This window comes from Vipera berus, assembly GCF_964194415.1.
Source record: "Vipera berus genome assembly, chromosome: 3".
Classification (NCBI taxonomy): domain Eukaryota; kingdom Metazoa; phylum Chordata; class Lepidosauria; order Squamata; family Viperidae; genus Vipera; species Vipera berus.
This window is the reverse complement of record NC_138204.1, coordinates 163,213,300-163,229,818: the sequence shown is the minus strand read 5'-3', so window position 1 is coordinate 163,229,818 and position 16,519 is coordinate 163,213,300.

The window sequence follows — 16,519 nt, the reverse complement described above, 5'->3', positions numbered from 1 at the left end:
GACTAAACAAGTCAAGAAAAGAGACAAAATCTATCTTGTGCTTGAATGGAGTTGATGAGATCCTAAAAAAGAAACTCAAAGAATAAAAAAAATCCATGATTTGGTAAAAGAACAACATGGTTTGTTAGGGCAGGAAGATTTTAGAAGGTACAATAAATAATGTTGGCAAAAAGTAGGTTTATTAAGATTCCCTTTCCTTTTCTCTTATTGCTCGCCTCTGTACTTTGTTCATTACCTCTCACTTTTTTATGCAGTTTGTGTATTGTTCGACTTCAGATCAAGTTCAGTAGTGTGATGGGTATGTATATATGTACCGTAGTTCTTTTTCAGTCATAAACTCTGCTAATGGAAGGTTTGATTCAGGTATTATTTTTAATATGACAAAAATAGGTAGACCAGACCAAGAAATCAACTCCTCAAGAAGGGTAAAACTGCTTTTATTGAGACTGGCTATATTGATAGTACCTTGCAAGTTTGATTGTATTGTACCTCTTCACCCTTGTAGTTCAGTGAATTAAAGAATTAAAGAACGTTGGTCCAGAAAAACCAACATACAGGAAGGAAAGCAATTGGCCATTGTTTTCCTGGAAAAAAGTGGGGAGGGCATAGCATCCAGGAAATTATCCAATGGAAGCATGTGATAGCTTGCTGTTTGGATTAAATGGCTTGCAACCTGTTGTTAGTGTCTCACTCCTATCAGGATTTTCTTAAGCTCATTTAAAATATGCACAGGAGAGGAGCTGCTTAGATGTAACTATGGATATGCCCTGAAATGAGTGTCTCTTGAACACATCTAGGACAGGGGTCTGCAACCCCTTTCTTAAAGTTGACAAGGTTGCAGACCCCTGATCTAGGAGAACCACTATTCTCATTTAAAAAGATCTCAGGAAATATCAAATGCAAACTTTTAACAGATTGGAGAGATTGGAAATATACTAAAATTGACATAGGTTTGAGCTTCATTTTGACATAGTTTCAGATCTGCAATAGTCTTTGCTAGTGTTTTTAACACATATTTCTAATTTGTTTCAGTTGATATTCTGGTATATGAGTCACTGTTCTAGAATTTAATGATTACCAACTCCAGGTGTGCTGAGGCAGTAAAACTGATTTGCAATAATGAGTTATTTTGCTTAGCAACTTAGAAATAAGAATAAACTAGGAGAATTTGGAACAAGGTTTTGCTTTATGAACTTTAGGAAGCTCAAATATATATCTTTTGAAGTTTGTGTAGCTAATGTAATTTATAATAATAATAATGTGCCCAGCAATACAGTTTGTAAGTGGTAGATCTTCGTAATTTTGTGGCACACCTATAATCTGAAGACCATGAATGCCCCCTTGTGGAAGGCAAATTGTATTTGTGTTAGCACAATTCTGTAATATTGTTAAGAAAAAAATCGTTATATTTCTGGTGGGTCTTAGGTAACATAAAAAAAAAACCAACTTTCCAAAATTACAAGCCCCCTGAAGTGCTACTACTTCCATCAATACAATTCTGTTTCTTTGGATTAGCAAAAGCTAATGAGTATCAAATTTCTGAGCTTGCACCATTGTATATATTCACAATAGGGGAGGAGGAATCCCTGCAGATTTTACTCTGCTAACCATTGCCAACTATAGGGGGTGGTGTTCATCTCTGTTTCAAGGCCATTGAGCCAGCACTGTTCAAACAAATTTCCATGGTTATGTGGACAGCATGAGGTCATGGAGTGCTGTTACCTTTACAAGCATGTTTTCAAAATGGAGGGGGGGTGTCAGTGGTTAAGACATTGGCTTGTTGGCTGGGAAGCTAGCAGCCCAGGTTTGCGATAGGGTGAGCTCCCATCCTCGCTCCTGCTCCTGCCAACCTAGCATATATTCACAATGGCTGAGGGCAATTTATTTGTCACTTGATCCTTCTCAATGGAAAAATATTCTACCAACCAGATAAAGTTTTCAAGGGAGAATTGATTAAATGAGCTGATGTCTGTTATTAATGGAATCCAAGCTAGCAATTTTTCCAATTCTTTCTTGACCTGATGCTAGACATTTCTTTGGAGTAATTTAAGAGGGTGGACAATTAGTGTGGACAGAAACTGATGGATTCAAAATAATGTCACCTGTCAAGGAATTTTTTCTACATGATGAAATTGGGTAGCAAAGAGCTCTTCTTAACATTTGGTCTGTTAGGAGCTGTTTAACTGTGATAATCCCAAATGTAGGTAAAGTTATTATCTTGCATGTAAAGCTATCAGTTACATAAAAATATGTCAATCTATTATTAATCAAATTTATATAGCTGCCCATCTCACAGAAATGACTCTGGGCAACATACTACAATGTGTTAAGTTGCAGGCTATGTAGACTGAAAGTCACCTTGCTCCATTTTTTTAGTTTTGGTCCTTATATACATTTACAAAACCTATAGAATGATAAAGTCAAAAAGGTTAGGACTTTTTCTATGTATAGTTACAGATTCTGCTCCCATTCAAAGGACATATTTTTGTTGGAAGCTTTATTGGCTATCAGTTGACTTCTGGTGCTGTTCAAGGTGCTGATTATTACCTTTAATGCTAATGTTTGGGGCCTGGATATTTGTGGGACTGCTTAAGTGATTTCAGTTTATCCAATGAGAAATTATATAAATAAGATGTTATACATATCCCATCCTCACTCCAAGGAGTGGAGGAAACTGTTACAGGTGCATCCCCCAGGTGGGTATGAAGAGATTAATCTTCTCATTAAGGAAACTCATCCTTTGGAGCAGACATGTCAAACACATGTTGTCACGTGACATTGCGAGATGTATCGGGACTGTTTTGCTATTGCCGGCAATGGGGTGGGTGTGGCTTATGGATGACGTGTCTGGCCCATGGGCTGGCAGTTTGACACCCCTGCTTTGGAGCAATTTATCCCAGTGATAAGGATAGCCCTGACAGTATTTTGGAGAATTGCTATGTGCTGGGTCTTCTGTATATTCACTGGGAATTCAACAAATATTTTGCATTGTTGTTCCTGAAGTAGATAAGAAGGCCAGGTCTTAATATTTACTGTGTGTTCATATTTTCAACATTTCTGTACTGGGGAATTGTTAGCTTCTTGGAGTCTAAAGATTGATGTAGCCTATAAAATACAATTAAGTACACAAGCAAGCAGGAATTACCTTTCTCTAACTTATTGTAGGTATTCTGATCTTTAAAACAATAGAGATCTATTTGAAGACAGTGAAGCCAAACACACTTAACAATGCCTAAACAAAGATATCATATTCCATTTCCTTCAATCTGTCCTAATCCTTAGTTTTCAGCTTTCAGAACAGCATAACTGACTTTTGTTTTCAAGGTAACTATGGATTCACCTTACAGACATACCAAGTGTAACTCAGAAAATTATTGCTAATATTATCAAATGTTTTGCTGACATGAAGATGCCTACCTATAATCTAGAGAGCATTTAGAGCAGGGGTCCCCAACCTGTGGGCTGCTGGCCACTGGGCCGTGGGACAGGCTGGCCAGTGTGTGTGTGTGTGTGTGTGTGTGTGTGTGTGTGTGTGTGTGTGTATGTACACCCCCCTCACTTGTGCTAGCACTGTGGCTTGTTGTTGTTAGTTGGGAAGTCGTGTCCGACCCATCGCGACCCTATGGACAATGTTCCTCCAGGCCTTCCTGTCCTCTACCATCTTCTGGAGTCCATCTAAGCTCATGCCTACTGCTTCAATGACTCCATCCAGCCACCTCATTCTCTGTCGTCCCCTTCTTCTATTGCCCTCAATCTTTCCCAGCATTAGGCTCTTCTCCAGTGAGTCCTTCCTTCTCATTAGGTGGCCAAAGTATTTGAGTTTTAGCTTCAGGATCTGGCCTTCTAAAGAGCAGTCAGGGTTGATCTCCTCTAGGACTGACCGGTTTGATCGCCTTGCAGTCCAAGGGACTCGCAGGAGTCTTCTCCAGCACCATAGTTCAAAGGCTTCAATTCTTTGGCGCTCAGCCTTTCTTATGGTCCAATTTTCACTGCCATACATTGCAACTGGGAAGACCATAGCCTTGACTATACGCACTTTTGTTGACAGGGTGATGTCTCTGCTTTTTAGTGTGCTGTCTAGATTTGTCATGGCTTTCCTCCCCAGGAGCAAGCGTCTTTTAATTTCTTGGCTACAGTCCCCATCTGCAGTGATCTTGGAGCCCAGGAAAATAAAATCTGTCACTACCTCCATTTCTTCCCCATCTATTTGCCAGGAATTGAGAGGGCCAGATGCCATGATCTTGGTTTTCTTAATGTTTAGTTTCAACCCAACTTTTGCACTCTCCTTCTTCACCCGCAACAAGAGGCTCTTTAGTTCTTCTTCACTTTCTGCCATTAGAGTGGTATCATCTGCATATCTTAGGTTGTTGATGTTTCTTCTGGCAATCTTAATTCCAACTTTTGATTCATCTAGCCCTGCCTTTCTCATGATGTGCTCTGCATATAAGTTAAATAGGCAAGGCGACAGTATACAGCCTTGCCGGACTCCTTTCCCAATTTTGAACCAATCAGTGGTTCCGTGTCCAGTTCTCACTGTTGCTTCTTGACCCGCATATAGGTTTCTCAAGAGACAAATAAGATGGTCTGGTACTCCCATCTCTTTAAGAACTTGCCACAGTTTGTTATGATCCACACAATCAAAGGCTTTAGCATAGTCAATGAAGCAGAAGTAGATGTTTTTCTGGAACTCCCTAGCTTTCTCCATGATCCAGCATATGTTGGCAATTTGATCTCTAGTTCCTCTGCCTCTTCGAAATCCTGCCTGTACTTCTGGTAGTTCTCGATCCACATACTGCTGGAGTCTAGCTTGTAGAATTTTAAGCATAACTTTACTAGCATGAGAAATGAGTGCAATGGTGCGATAGTTTGAACATTCTTTGGCACTGCCTTTCTTTGGAATTGGAATGTAAACTGATCTTTTCCAATCCTGTGGCCACTGTTGAGTTTTCCAAATTTGCTGGCAAATTGAGTGTAGCACTTTTACTGCATCGTCTTTTAAGATTTTGAATAGCTCAGCTGGAATACTGTCACCTCCACTAGCTTTGTTGTTGATCAGCTTTTCTAAGGCCCACTTCACTTCACATTCTAGGATGTCTGGCTCAAGGTCAGTGACCACCTCATTGTGATTATCAGGGACGTTAAGCTCATTCTTGTATAGTTCTTCTGTGTAATTTTGCCACCTCTTCTTAATCTCTTCTGCCTCTGTTAGGTCCCTGCCGTTTTGGTCCTTTATCATGCCCATTTTTGCATGAAACTTTCCTTTCATCTCTCCAATTTTCTTGAAAAGATCTCTGGTCCTCCCTATTCTATTGTTTTCTTCTATTTCTTTGCATTGTTCATTTAAGAAGGCATTCTTATCTCTTCTAGCTATTCTTTGGAATTCTGCATTTAATTGGGCATATCTTTCTTTTTCTCCCTTGCCTTTCGCTTCCCTCCTTTCCTCAGCTATTTGCAAAGCTTCCTCAGACAGCCATTTTGCTTTCTTGCATTTCTTTTTCTTTGGGATGGTTTTGGTTGCTACCTGTTGTACAATGTTGCGAACCTCTGTCCATAGTTCTTCAGGCACTCTGTCTATCAGATCTAATTCCTTAAATTTATTTGTCACCTCTACTGTATATTCAACAGGGATATGATTTAATTCATACCTGACTGGCCTAGCGCTTTTCCCTACTTTCTTTAATTTAAGCCTAAACTTTGCAACAAGAAGCTCATGGTCTGAGCCACAGTCAGCTCCTGGTCTTGTTTTTACTGACTGTATAGAGCTTCTCCATCTTTGGTTGCAGAGCATATAGTCAATCTGATTTCTGTGTTGACCGTCTGGTGATGTCCATGTGTAAAGCCGTCTCTTGGGTTGTTGGAAAAGAGTGTTTGCTATGACCATCGTATTCTCTTGACAAAATTCTATCAGCCTGTGCCCTGCTTCATTTTGTACTCCAAGGCCAAACTTGCCTGTTATTCCAGTTATCTTTTGGCTTCCTACTTTAGCGTTCCAATCCCCCATGATGATAAGGACATCATTTTTTGGTGTTAGTTCTATAAGGTGCTGTAGGGCTTCATAGAACCGGTCAATTTCATCCTCTTCAGCACCGGTGGTTGGGGCATAGACTTGGACTACTGTGATATTGAATGGTTTGCCTTGGATTCGAACTGAGATCATTCTGTCATTTTGAGGATTGTATCCCAGTATTGCTTTTCCTATTTTTTTATTGACTATGAAGGCTACTCCATTTCTTCTGAGGGATTCTTGCCCGCAGTAGTATACCTGATGGTCATCTGAATTAAATTCACCCATTCCTGTCCATTTTAGTTCGCTGATACCTAAGATGTCAATGTTTAGTCTTGTCATCTCTTGTTTGACCACGTCCAGCTTTCCTTGATTCAAGGATCTTACATTCCAGGTTCCTATGGAGAAAAAATCTTTACAGCATTGGACTTTCCTTTCACCACCAGACATATCCACAGCTGAGCGTCCTTTCGGCTTTGGCCCAGTCGCTTCATTCTTTCTGGCGCTACTAGTACTAGCCCTCTGCTCTTCCCCAGTAGCATATTGGATGCCTTCCGACCTGAGGGGCTCATCTTCCAGCGTCATATCGTTTTGCCTTTTGGTACTGTCCATAGGGTTTTCATGGCAAAGATACTGGAGTGGGTTGCCATTTCCTTCTCCAGTGGATCACGTTTTGTCAGAACTCCCTGCTATGACCTGTCCGTCTTGAGTGGCCCTGCACGGCATAGCTCATAGCTTCATTGAATTACGCAAGCCCCTTCGCCACGACAAGGCAGTAATCCATGAAGGGGAGCACTGTGGCTACAGGGCGCAAAAACAGGACACTGCGCCATAGGGTGCAAAAATGGGCTGCCACTGCACCTCAGGGTGTGAAAATGGGCCACTGCTGCACTGCAAGGCACAAAAACGGATGCCACTGCACCATGGGACGTGGAAACAGGCCACCACAGTGCCACAGGGTACAAAAATGGGCACCGCCATGCCATGGGGCACAAAAATGGGCTGCCACTCTCCTGCAAGGTGCAAAAACGCCCACTGCTGCACCACAGGGTGCAGAAACAAGGCAGAAACAAGAATGGGGCAGGGTTAGTAAGTATCACATGGGCGCTAGCCCCACCCATTTGCAGACATCCATGCTCATGGCCCCATGTGCACACGTATACACTCATGCATGTAAAATGCTTCCCCCTTCCTTTTCCTCTGGTCCGCCAATTGACAAAGGTTGGGGACTTCTGATTTACAGTACATAATCTAGGGAGCCACTCTGGTGTAGTGATTAAGGCATCACGTTAGAAATCAGGGGGTTGTGCGTTTTAGTCTTGCCTTCAGGTATTAAGTCATTTGGGTGACACATTCTCAGTCCTAGGAAGCAAGCAATGGCAAATCATTTTCAAAATCTTGGCAATAAAACTGCAAGGGCTTGTCAAGGCATTTTTCAGAAGTCAAGACTGACTCAAAGACACAAAAATACAGACAATAACATTTTAATAGTATTTGGGGAATAAGCTTTTGTGAACTGTACAGTAGTTCACATCGTCAGATGCCATGCCAAGCATCTGATGCAGTGAGTTGTGTTTCACAAAAGCTTAAGCATATGCCTTTTAATAAAATGTGTTAGCCTGAAAAACTGTACCAGACTTGCACTCAAAGTCCTGTGGAACCTCAAGAAGCGTTGAGACTACAGTTTCCAGATTGCTCATTGCCAATTAAAAGGGCTTCTGAAGAATATGTTTCCATCTTTATTCCTGCTTTCTGGAGTAGCATGGTCCCAGAAATTTGAAGGGTCCAATGTTGGTTTCCTTTAAATATGCCTTGAAGACCTGGGTTTTTCTCAGGAGTCTGGGCTAGGGTGGGATGCGGGCTAGGAGTATTACCTACTGTTAGTAGATGCTTCGTTCTACTGGTAAGGCCATCTTTTTTTTTGTTTGGGCTTGTTGAATTATGTCTTTGTTTTTTAATTGTCCAGAGTTGTGGATGAGGTAAATGATAAATGAATTGTAAGTACATCAAATTCTATACATCAAATATTGTACAAGTGAATTAAGGTATATATTGAAATGTCAGTAGAGATTATAATGAGCCAGTATTTAAGGAAGATAAAGCTTACTTCAAAAAGATGCATGGATTTGGGTAAAAAAACAACACCTTAGACACAGAGTTTTAATTGACATAAATGACAAGATTTTCTAGGAAAGAAATGTGGATGCGGAGATCTTCAGGTTTAAAAGAATGGGATGACTTTTAAAAGAATGGTGAAACTTGAAAAAAAAATTGAGGAAGGGGCTTATGGGCTACTGGGTGGAGGTGAAAAAAATACAGATCATGGCCATGACTGCATGATCAAAGCCCCACTGCTTTTTGACACAACTAAAATAAGGACAGGGCTTTGTTTTTGACCATCTCATGGATTGCCTGAGGAGCAATGTTTAATTTGAGAATGCTATAAAATGTAGGAAACATTGAACAGAGCTAGCACAATTTCTATTGAAATAGATTTTGGTCTAATTTGTCCTCCAGCAAAAAAGTAAAATAGGCCTTAAGAATTCTATGAGAGAGGGGGGGAAAAAGTTATACTACTTTGAAGAACAGGCAGCTATTCTGAAATAATCTGACCAACCACTTGGTGTCACTCTTGTTCAATACTTTGCTGGCAAGTCTTAAAAATTCAGGAAAATTAAGCAAGTTACGTCCCATTTTGGAAACGAGTACATGAAATGTCGTAAATATTTCTCTTGCTCTGTGGGTATTGACTGAAAGCTGTCTTGTAAGCCCCTAAACACCTAATGCCAAGGAGAGCAATCTTTTTCAATCAGCACAATTTCTTCACTGGTTGTAAAAATCTAGTTGCATGGGGAGTGGGGGAAGAAAAGGTTGCATACAAAGTTTATTATGATTTCAATTATCCATTAATTAGTGATAAGTTCTAGAGTACAAATGAACATCTCTTTAAAAAAAAAGAATGTAAAATACCCTTGAGGATAAATAATTTTAAGGTCAGTAGTTATGGTTGCAATTCCCATAATAAAATACTTACATTTAAGAAATAACTATATCAGTGATCTATCTTTCCTTTTGTGCAAGCGAAGATGGAAATTCTATAGAACTTATTAGAGAATTTTACCTTAAAAATGGCATTCATGCAGTTATATGGGCCGCTATTAATATATGACAATGTATTTACCATGATTTATTATAGGAAGCTCACATTTGTGAAAGGAAAGAGGCTCTGCTGTTCCCAGGACCATAACAGTTATTGACAATTTTAAAGAACTTGCTTACCAATTGATCGCTTGCAAGAGAAAAAAGCTGGAATCATCTATCTTTTCAAAAGCATATGCACAAACTTAATACAGATACGCAAAAAATCTAAACGTGCACTACTGTTGCATGAAATATATTTCCACTTCAGATATTATGGGATTCCCCTGATCAACTGCCTCTTCTCTGGGTCAGGATTGAGGGTATATCATCTGTTCTATTGCACTCTGCCCTGAAGGAGTATTCAGGCTGCTGCTCCCTTTTCTGTCTTTAAGAGTAGATTATGTGCGTGAGCCCTGTGTCCTGGAACAGAAATATTACTCCCTCAAATGTAGCCACTAGCTCCTCAGATGATGGCTATCGTTGACATGCTGCACTATGAACATAATAAAGGTTTGATTTGATTGATTGGACTAAAGTTCGACCATGTCTGAAGGTTTGCCTTGATGCCCAAAGAGTTCTACTTCAACCTTGCTTTTCAACCATTTTATTTATTTGTCTTATTCTCTCAAAACATGTCCATACAATTCCTTCTGCCTGTAACCTAGTAAAAATCAATCTGCAAAACAAGATACAAGATCAAAGTTCTACTTCAGGTACATAATATCTGGAAACATTCTTCAGTCTCAGTCAGTAGCAGGAGAGATTTATTACTGCTGCTGAAATTTTGGCCATGATCTTCACAAAATCTTAGTGCAAAGATTTAAATTCGCTTCAGTCAAGTCCACTCTCTAAATCATGTTTTTAAAATTCATTGTTTAGAGATCAGTGCAGGCTGTTGAATCATTATAATGGCTCATTAGACAAGAACAATATTTTTAGTTTTAAAAATCCAATTAGAGAAAGATAATATTAACACAGACTTTATTTTCCAATTCATTACAGGTGTTTATTTATTTATATACAATAAATATTTACTTATTTATTCCATTTGGATGTTATCTGATTCCGACCAACTTTGGGCAGCTCATAACAATAGTATAATGAAATAACATAAAATATCCAGAACAGTTAAAAAATAACTACAAAATAACTGATGGATTGATTAAATACGTGCCATCAGGTAGTTTTCAAGTCCTAGTAGCCACAATGATTGATTTTTCCCAAGACAATACCAACGTCCAAAAGTATTAATATTCTTCTTATCATTCTTTAAAGTCCAACTTTTGCTTCCATAGTTTTACAAGAAATATCATGGCCTGAACAGTTCTGATATTTGAAGATATAGACATATCACAGGATTGAAATATCTTTTCCAAAGCCTTCTTGGCTGCTCTACTGAATCCTAGCTTGTAGCATATTAACATAACAATGTTAGGTATGAAAAAAATTGCTGGAGTAGCAGAAAGGTAGCAGTCTCATGCTCCATTTTGGGTCTGTAAGAAATAGCAATAGCACTTAGACTTATAGACTGCTCCTTAGTCCTTTACAGCCCTCTCTAAGCATTTTGCCCCCAACAATCTGGGTCCTCATTTTACTGACCTCAGAAGGGTGGAATCCTGAGTCAATCTTGAGCTGGTCAGGATCGAACTCTTGACAATCAGGAGAATTAGCCTGCAGTACTGCATTCTAAGCACTGCACCACCACGGCTCTTACAGCCTTACAGTCCAAGTACACTTTCCTTTTTCATGCTTTTCAACTTTGGCATTCCAGTCTCCAATCACAAGCAGCACATCTTACTTTCATATTCTGACAGTTTCTTCTTGGTTTTTCATGTCCTGATTTAATAAACAGTGTAATCTTGTGACTGAAAGTGTCTGATCCCAGTCCATCTCAATTTGCTGAGACTTAAGATATCAATTTGTACTCATTTAATTTCCTCTTTCACTGTGTTGAGCTTTCTTGTGTTCATTTTCTTATGTTCCATGTTCTTACTGTAATTCTATTTTTACAACCCTGGATTTTCTTTTCCTATATGGCAACAATTAAAACTATCAAAAGTTTTAATCTATTCATGCCATAAATACTATTGGTACTCTCAACGGTTTCCCAGCTCTTGCTCAATAGTATGTTGTATCTGACCAGAGGGGTTCATAACACGAATCGTTTTATATTGTCTATCCATATGGCTTTTTTTGATAAAAAATACAGAAGTAGTTTACCGTTACCTTCACCGGTGCAGTATGAATTTGTGCTGTCACCTTTGTTACTAAAGAGATCATTTTGCCTCTGGCATCTTCCTATAATGCTGCTGGACAATACAGCTGGGTGAGCTTCACTCCTTGAGTGACCATATTGGGAATGAATGAATGAATGAATGAATGAATGAATGAATGAATGAACACACACACATATTCTTGGCATACACTCCTGATGTTTTACATTAATTCCTCCCAGGGAGACACCCTGTCACAATGAAGCAACACAGGAGGACTTGGAGGGGGGGGAAGACAAAATAAGTTTAAGTTTAAGTTAGGTTTATTGAATTTATATACTGCCCTTTTCCCGTAGGACTCAGGGCGGTTTACAAGGTATTTAAAAATGTCAATACAATACAACAGTTAAAAACAATTAAAAATAATTAAATTTGATCCCTGAAAAATATAAAACCCCAATTAAAAAACTCTCAGCCTGGGCCGGACAGCTCAAAGAGCTAGGTCTTCAGGTCCCGGTGGAATGAACGAAGGTCGGGGGCAGTCCTAAGCTCCACGGGCAGCTGGTTCCAAAGGGCAGGCGCAACCACTGAGAAGGCCCTCCCCCTGGGTGTTATCCGCCGGCAGTCTTTTACCGGTGGCACCCTGCGAAGGCCCTCCCTGTGGGAGCGCACAGGACGAAGGGAACTTGATGCCGGCAGCAGGTGTTCCCTCAAATAATTATGAGAGGACAATTCAAACAACAGAACAAAGATAAAAGTCCACAAAGAGTGAGTCCTATCCATTCACCCTTAAGGCTTGGGTAAATAGGTTTTCAAGACCTTCAGTTATTTATCAGGATGGAAACTATGTGAGGAGGGAGACCTCATTTAAAGAGTAGACACCCCTTACAGAAAAGGTGCAGTTCCTGGGTCCCACAAAATGATATTGTTTAGTCAAAGGAACCAGGAATGCTTCCACTCTCCCAGATCACCCTGTTGTGACTCAGGGCCAGCCGGTGGGTCCGACAGCCGGGTCCGATGTATCGGAGGACTCAGATGTGGGGGAGGAGGGAAACGAACCGGCTGATGATGATTTGGAGGCTTTGCAGAGTCCTCAGCCGGGGACCTCTTCTCAGCTGTGTGAGCCCGAGAGTGCGGAGGATGATGACCCACAGCTGGCCCTGTTCAAGGACGCCCGACGTAGGAGGCAGACGAGCAGGGACAAACAAAGAAAGACTATGGGACTCCTCGGGAGGAGGCACAGGGAGACCACGCCCTGAGCTCTCTATAAAAGAAGTGTTTGGGGAGGGGCTAGTTGCTGAAAGCAACTTTTTCGTTTGAGAAGACAAGCTCTTGTGTTTTGTTATCTGCATAATTAAACCTTGGCAGAAGCCTTTTAGCCTTGGACGCTTTCCAGACTCGTCTCTTAATTAGGGGTTGGGAGAAGAGGGCTGGTTCAGAACAGTTTGCTTTCAGCCACCCACCCCTTAATACTACGATGGAGCAGCTTCTTGCCGAGAATGCCCAGCTCAACCAGCAACTCACCTTGCTGGCCACTCAGGTGGCACAACTGCAGGCTCAGGTACATGCTGCCCCCCCACCCAGGAGGAAATGTCAGTTAGCTATGCCGGATAAGTTTGCTGGTAAACCAGAACTGTTTCCTGCCTTCCTGGGACAATGCCAGCTTTATATCAGCGTGAGAGCAGCTGATTTCCCCACTGACCGTGATAAGGTGGGATTCGTGTTGAGCCTTCTGTCGGGAGATGCAGCTCGTTGGGGCACGCCTCTGTTGGCACAGCCTAGCCCTTTGTTGGATAACTTTGGGGGATTTTGTGACCATATGCGCCTCATGTACGAGGACCCGATTAAGGCGCAGACCGCCACCCGACGTCTGAAAGCTTTGAGGCAGGGTCAGCGCCCCCTACAGGCCTATATCAGCGATTTCCGGCTGCTTAGCCAGGATTCCGCCTGGAATGAGGCTGCGCTCGTGGATGCCTTTCAGGATGGCTTGTCAGAGGAGATGTTGGATGAGCTGGCCCGCGTGGACATTCCCTCAGATCTGAATGGGCTGATCCATCTTTGTCTGCGGATCGATGCCCGGCTGCAGCAGCGTAAGAGTCGCCGTGCCACCCCACAGACCCCTGCCGCCCCTGTTGTGCGTGAGCCCCCAGTCCAGAGGGAGGAGCCAATGGAGCTGGGTGCCGCCAGGTCCCGTCTATCGGTGACGGAAATGGACAGACGACGATCGGAGGGGTTGTGTTTTTACTGTGGGGACCCTGGACATTTGGCTGCTTCTTGCCCAAAGAAGCGTCAGCGGGCGTCAGTGACCAAGCCAGCTCCGAGAAAGTCCCCTGCTTTGCTATCGGGAAACGGTCCGAGCCCGATCTAGACGGTGTGAAAGATCGGGCGACCCACAACGATCACGCCGAGCGACGCCGTTCCGACGGTGCCTGTGAACCTCCACGGCATTTGATTTTGGAGGCACGACTGATCCTTCCTGGCAAGCCAGAGGGGATTCCGGTCCATGCCTTAATTGACTCTGGGGCTACCACTAACTTTATGGATTCGGCCTTTGTGGCCAAATGGGCTGTTCCCCAGTGTCCGGTGGATCCGCCCATGCTTGTGGAGACCATCGATGGTCGAGTGCTCCTGTCCGGGCCTATCACGGCCGCCACGCAACCCGTGTGTATGGCCATCAGTACCCATGTGGAGGCCATTCAGTTTTACGTCACTTCGGATCTGCACTTCCCCGTGGTCTTGGGACTGGCGTGGCTCCGGGCGCATGATCCACAGATCTATTGGTCTCAGAACTTGGTCACCTTCCCAAGTTTGCAGTGCGTGGACCACACCCGCCATATCTGTGCCGGCCAGGTGGAGGGTTCCTCAGGGGTTTCCTTGCCTCCCGTACTGTCCGACTTTGCTGACGTGTTCAGCGAGTCAGAGGCGGACCAATTACCCCCGCACAGGCCCTACGACTGCTCCATTGACCTAGTCCCTGATGCGCCTCTCCCAGTGGGGCGTTTGTACTCCATGTCGGAGCCCGAGTTGGCCGCATTGCGGGACTTCCTGACAAAGAACTTGGCTCGTGGATTCATCCGGCCCTCGTCCTCGCCAGTGTCTGCGCCCGTGCTCTTCGTCAAAAAGAAGTCGGGCGAGTTACGGCTTTGCTGTGACTACCGGAAACTCAACGCTATCACGGTGCGTAACCGCTACCCGCTGCCCCTCATCCCCGAGCTCTTGGACCGACTCCGGGAGGCTAAGATCTTCACGAAACTGGACCTGCGTGGAGCTTACAACCTCGTCAGGGTTCGGCCGGGTGATGAGTGGAAGACAGCGTTTGGTACTCGTTATGGACATTTCGAGTACACGGTGATGCCGTTTGGCCTGACCAACGCCCCCGCTGTGTTTCAGCATTTTATGAACGACATCTTTCGGGATCTGTTGGACCAGTTTGTTGTGATTTACCTGGACGACATCCTGATTTACTCCCCGTCGCGTGAAGCGCATCATCAGCATCTCCGTCAGGTCCTGCAGCGCCTCCGGAAACATCGGCTGTTTGCCAAGTTGGAGAAGTGCCAGTTCTACCAGGTGACCATTGATTTCTTGGGCCACCGCATTTCTCCCGAGGGCATCGCCATGGATCCAAGTAAAGTTGAGTCGTTGCAGAGTTGGCAACCCCCGCGTCGCGTGAAGGATGTTCAGCGACTTCTTGGATTTGCCAACTACTATCGGACCTTCATCCCTGGCTTTGCTGCCTTGACAGCCCCCCTCACCCGGCTCCTGCAGAAGAAGACTCGGTTCCAGTGGAACGCCCCCGAACAACAGGCGTTCCAAGCTTTGAAGGACGCCTTCATGAAGGAGCCCATCTTGAAGCATCCTGACCCGCAACGGCCGTTTGTCGTGGAGGCGGACGCCTCCGACATTGCCATTGGGGCCGTGTTACTCCAGGCAGCGACGCCCAACGGTACCCTCTTCCCTTGCGCGTATCACTCTCGGAAATTGAATCCCTCGGAGCGCAACTATACCATCTGGGAGAAGGAGCTGCTGGCCATCAAGGCGGCGTTCGAGGCTTGGAGGCATCATCTGGAGGGGGCGCGGCATCAAATCGAGGTCCGGACGGACCACAAGAATCTGGAAAGTCTGCAGACCGCTCGGAATTTGAACCAACGCCAGATCCGGTGGTCCCTCTTCTTTGCGAGGTTTGACTTTCGGGTGCGGTACATACCAAGCGGGCACAACCAGAGAGCGGATGCTCTGTCCAGGAAGCCCGAGTACACCCGAGTGGAAGACAAGCTTCCGCCCAGGACAGTGATCCCCGTCGAGTCTTTTGCTGCGGTACGGGAGCCGGTGGATATACGGGCTCGGATCCGGGAGGCGCAGCAGCAGGAGGCGTGGGTGGCTCAGCGGAAGGAAGAGGTGGGGCCAGATTCGCCTTGGTCGGTCACGGATGGACTCCTGTATTATCGTGACCGGCTCTATGTTCCAGGAGGGCCACTCAGGGGACTCGTCCTCAGCCAATGTCATGATAACCCGGCTGCGGGGCATTTTGGCCTGTTCAAGACTCTGAACCTGGTCTCCCGTACTTTCTGGTGGCCCCGAGTCCGACACGATGTCCAGTCTTATGTCACCTCCTGCGTCCCATGCAGGCAGGCCAAGTCAGCGACAGGGGCCCCGCCTGGTTTACTGCAGCCTTTGCCAACGCCCAAGAGACCCTGGGGGGCTGTGTCCATGGACTTTCTGACGGATCTACCCCCATCCTCCGGCTTCACGACAGTGTTTGTGGTGGTGGACATGTTGACCAAGATGGCGCACTTCATCCCCTGTCGCGGCTTACCGTCAGCTCGCGCCACTAGTCGCATGTTCATCCAACAGGTGTTCCGGCTGCACGGCCTTCCCGACAGGGTCGTCTCCGATAGGGGGGCCCAGTTTACAGCCCGCTTCTGGCAGGAGTTGATGCGGGCGTTGGACATTAAGGTTTGCCTCTCGTCCGCGCATCATCCTCAGACCGACGGGGGTACCGAGAAGGTCATCGGCATCTTAGAGCAGTATCTGCGCTGCTATGTTAACCTGCAGCAGGACAACTGGGTGGACTATTTGGCCATAGCCGAGTTTGCCTTTAATAACTCGCAACACACCTCCACGCAGATGACACCGTTCTTGGCCAACGTGGGTTATCACCCCA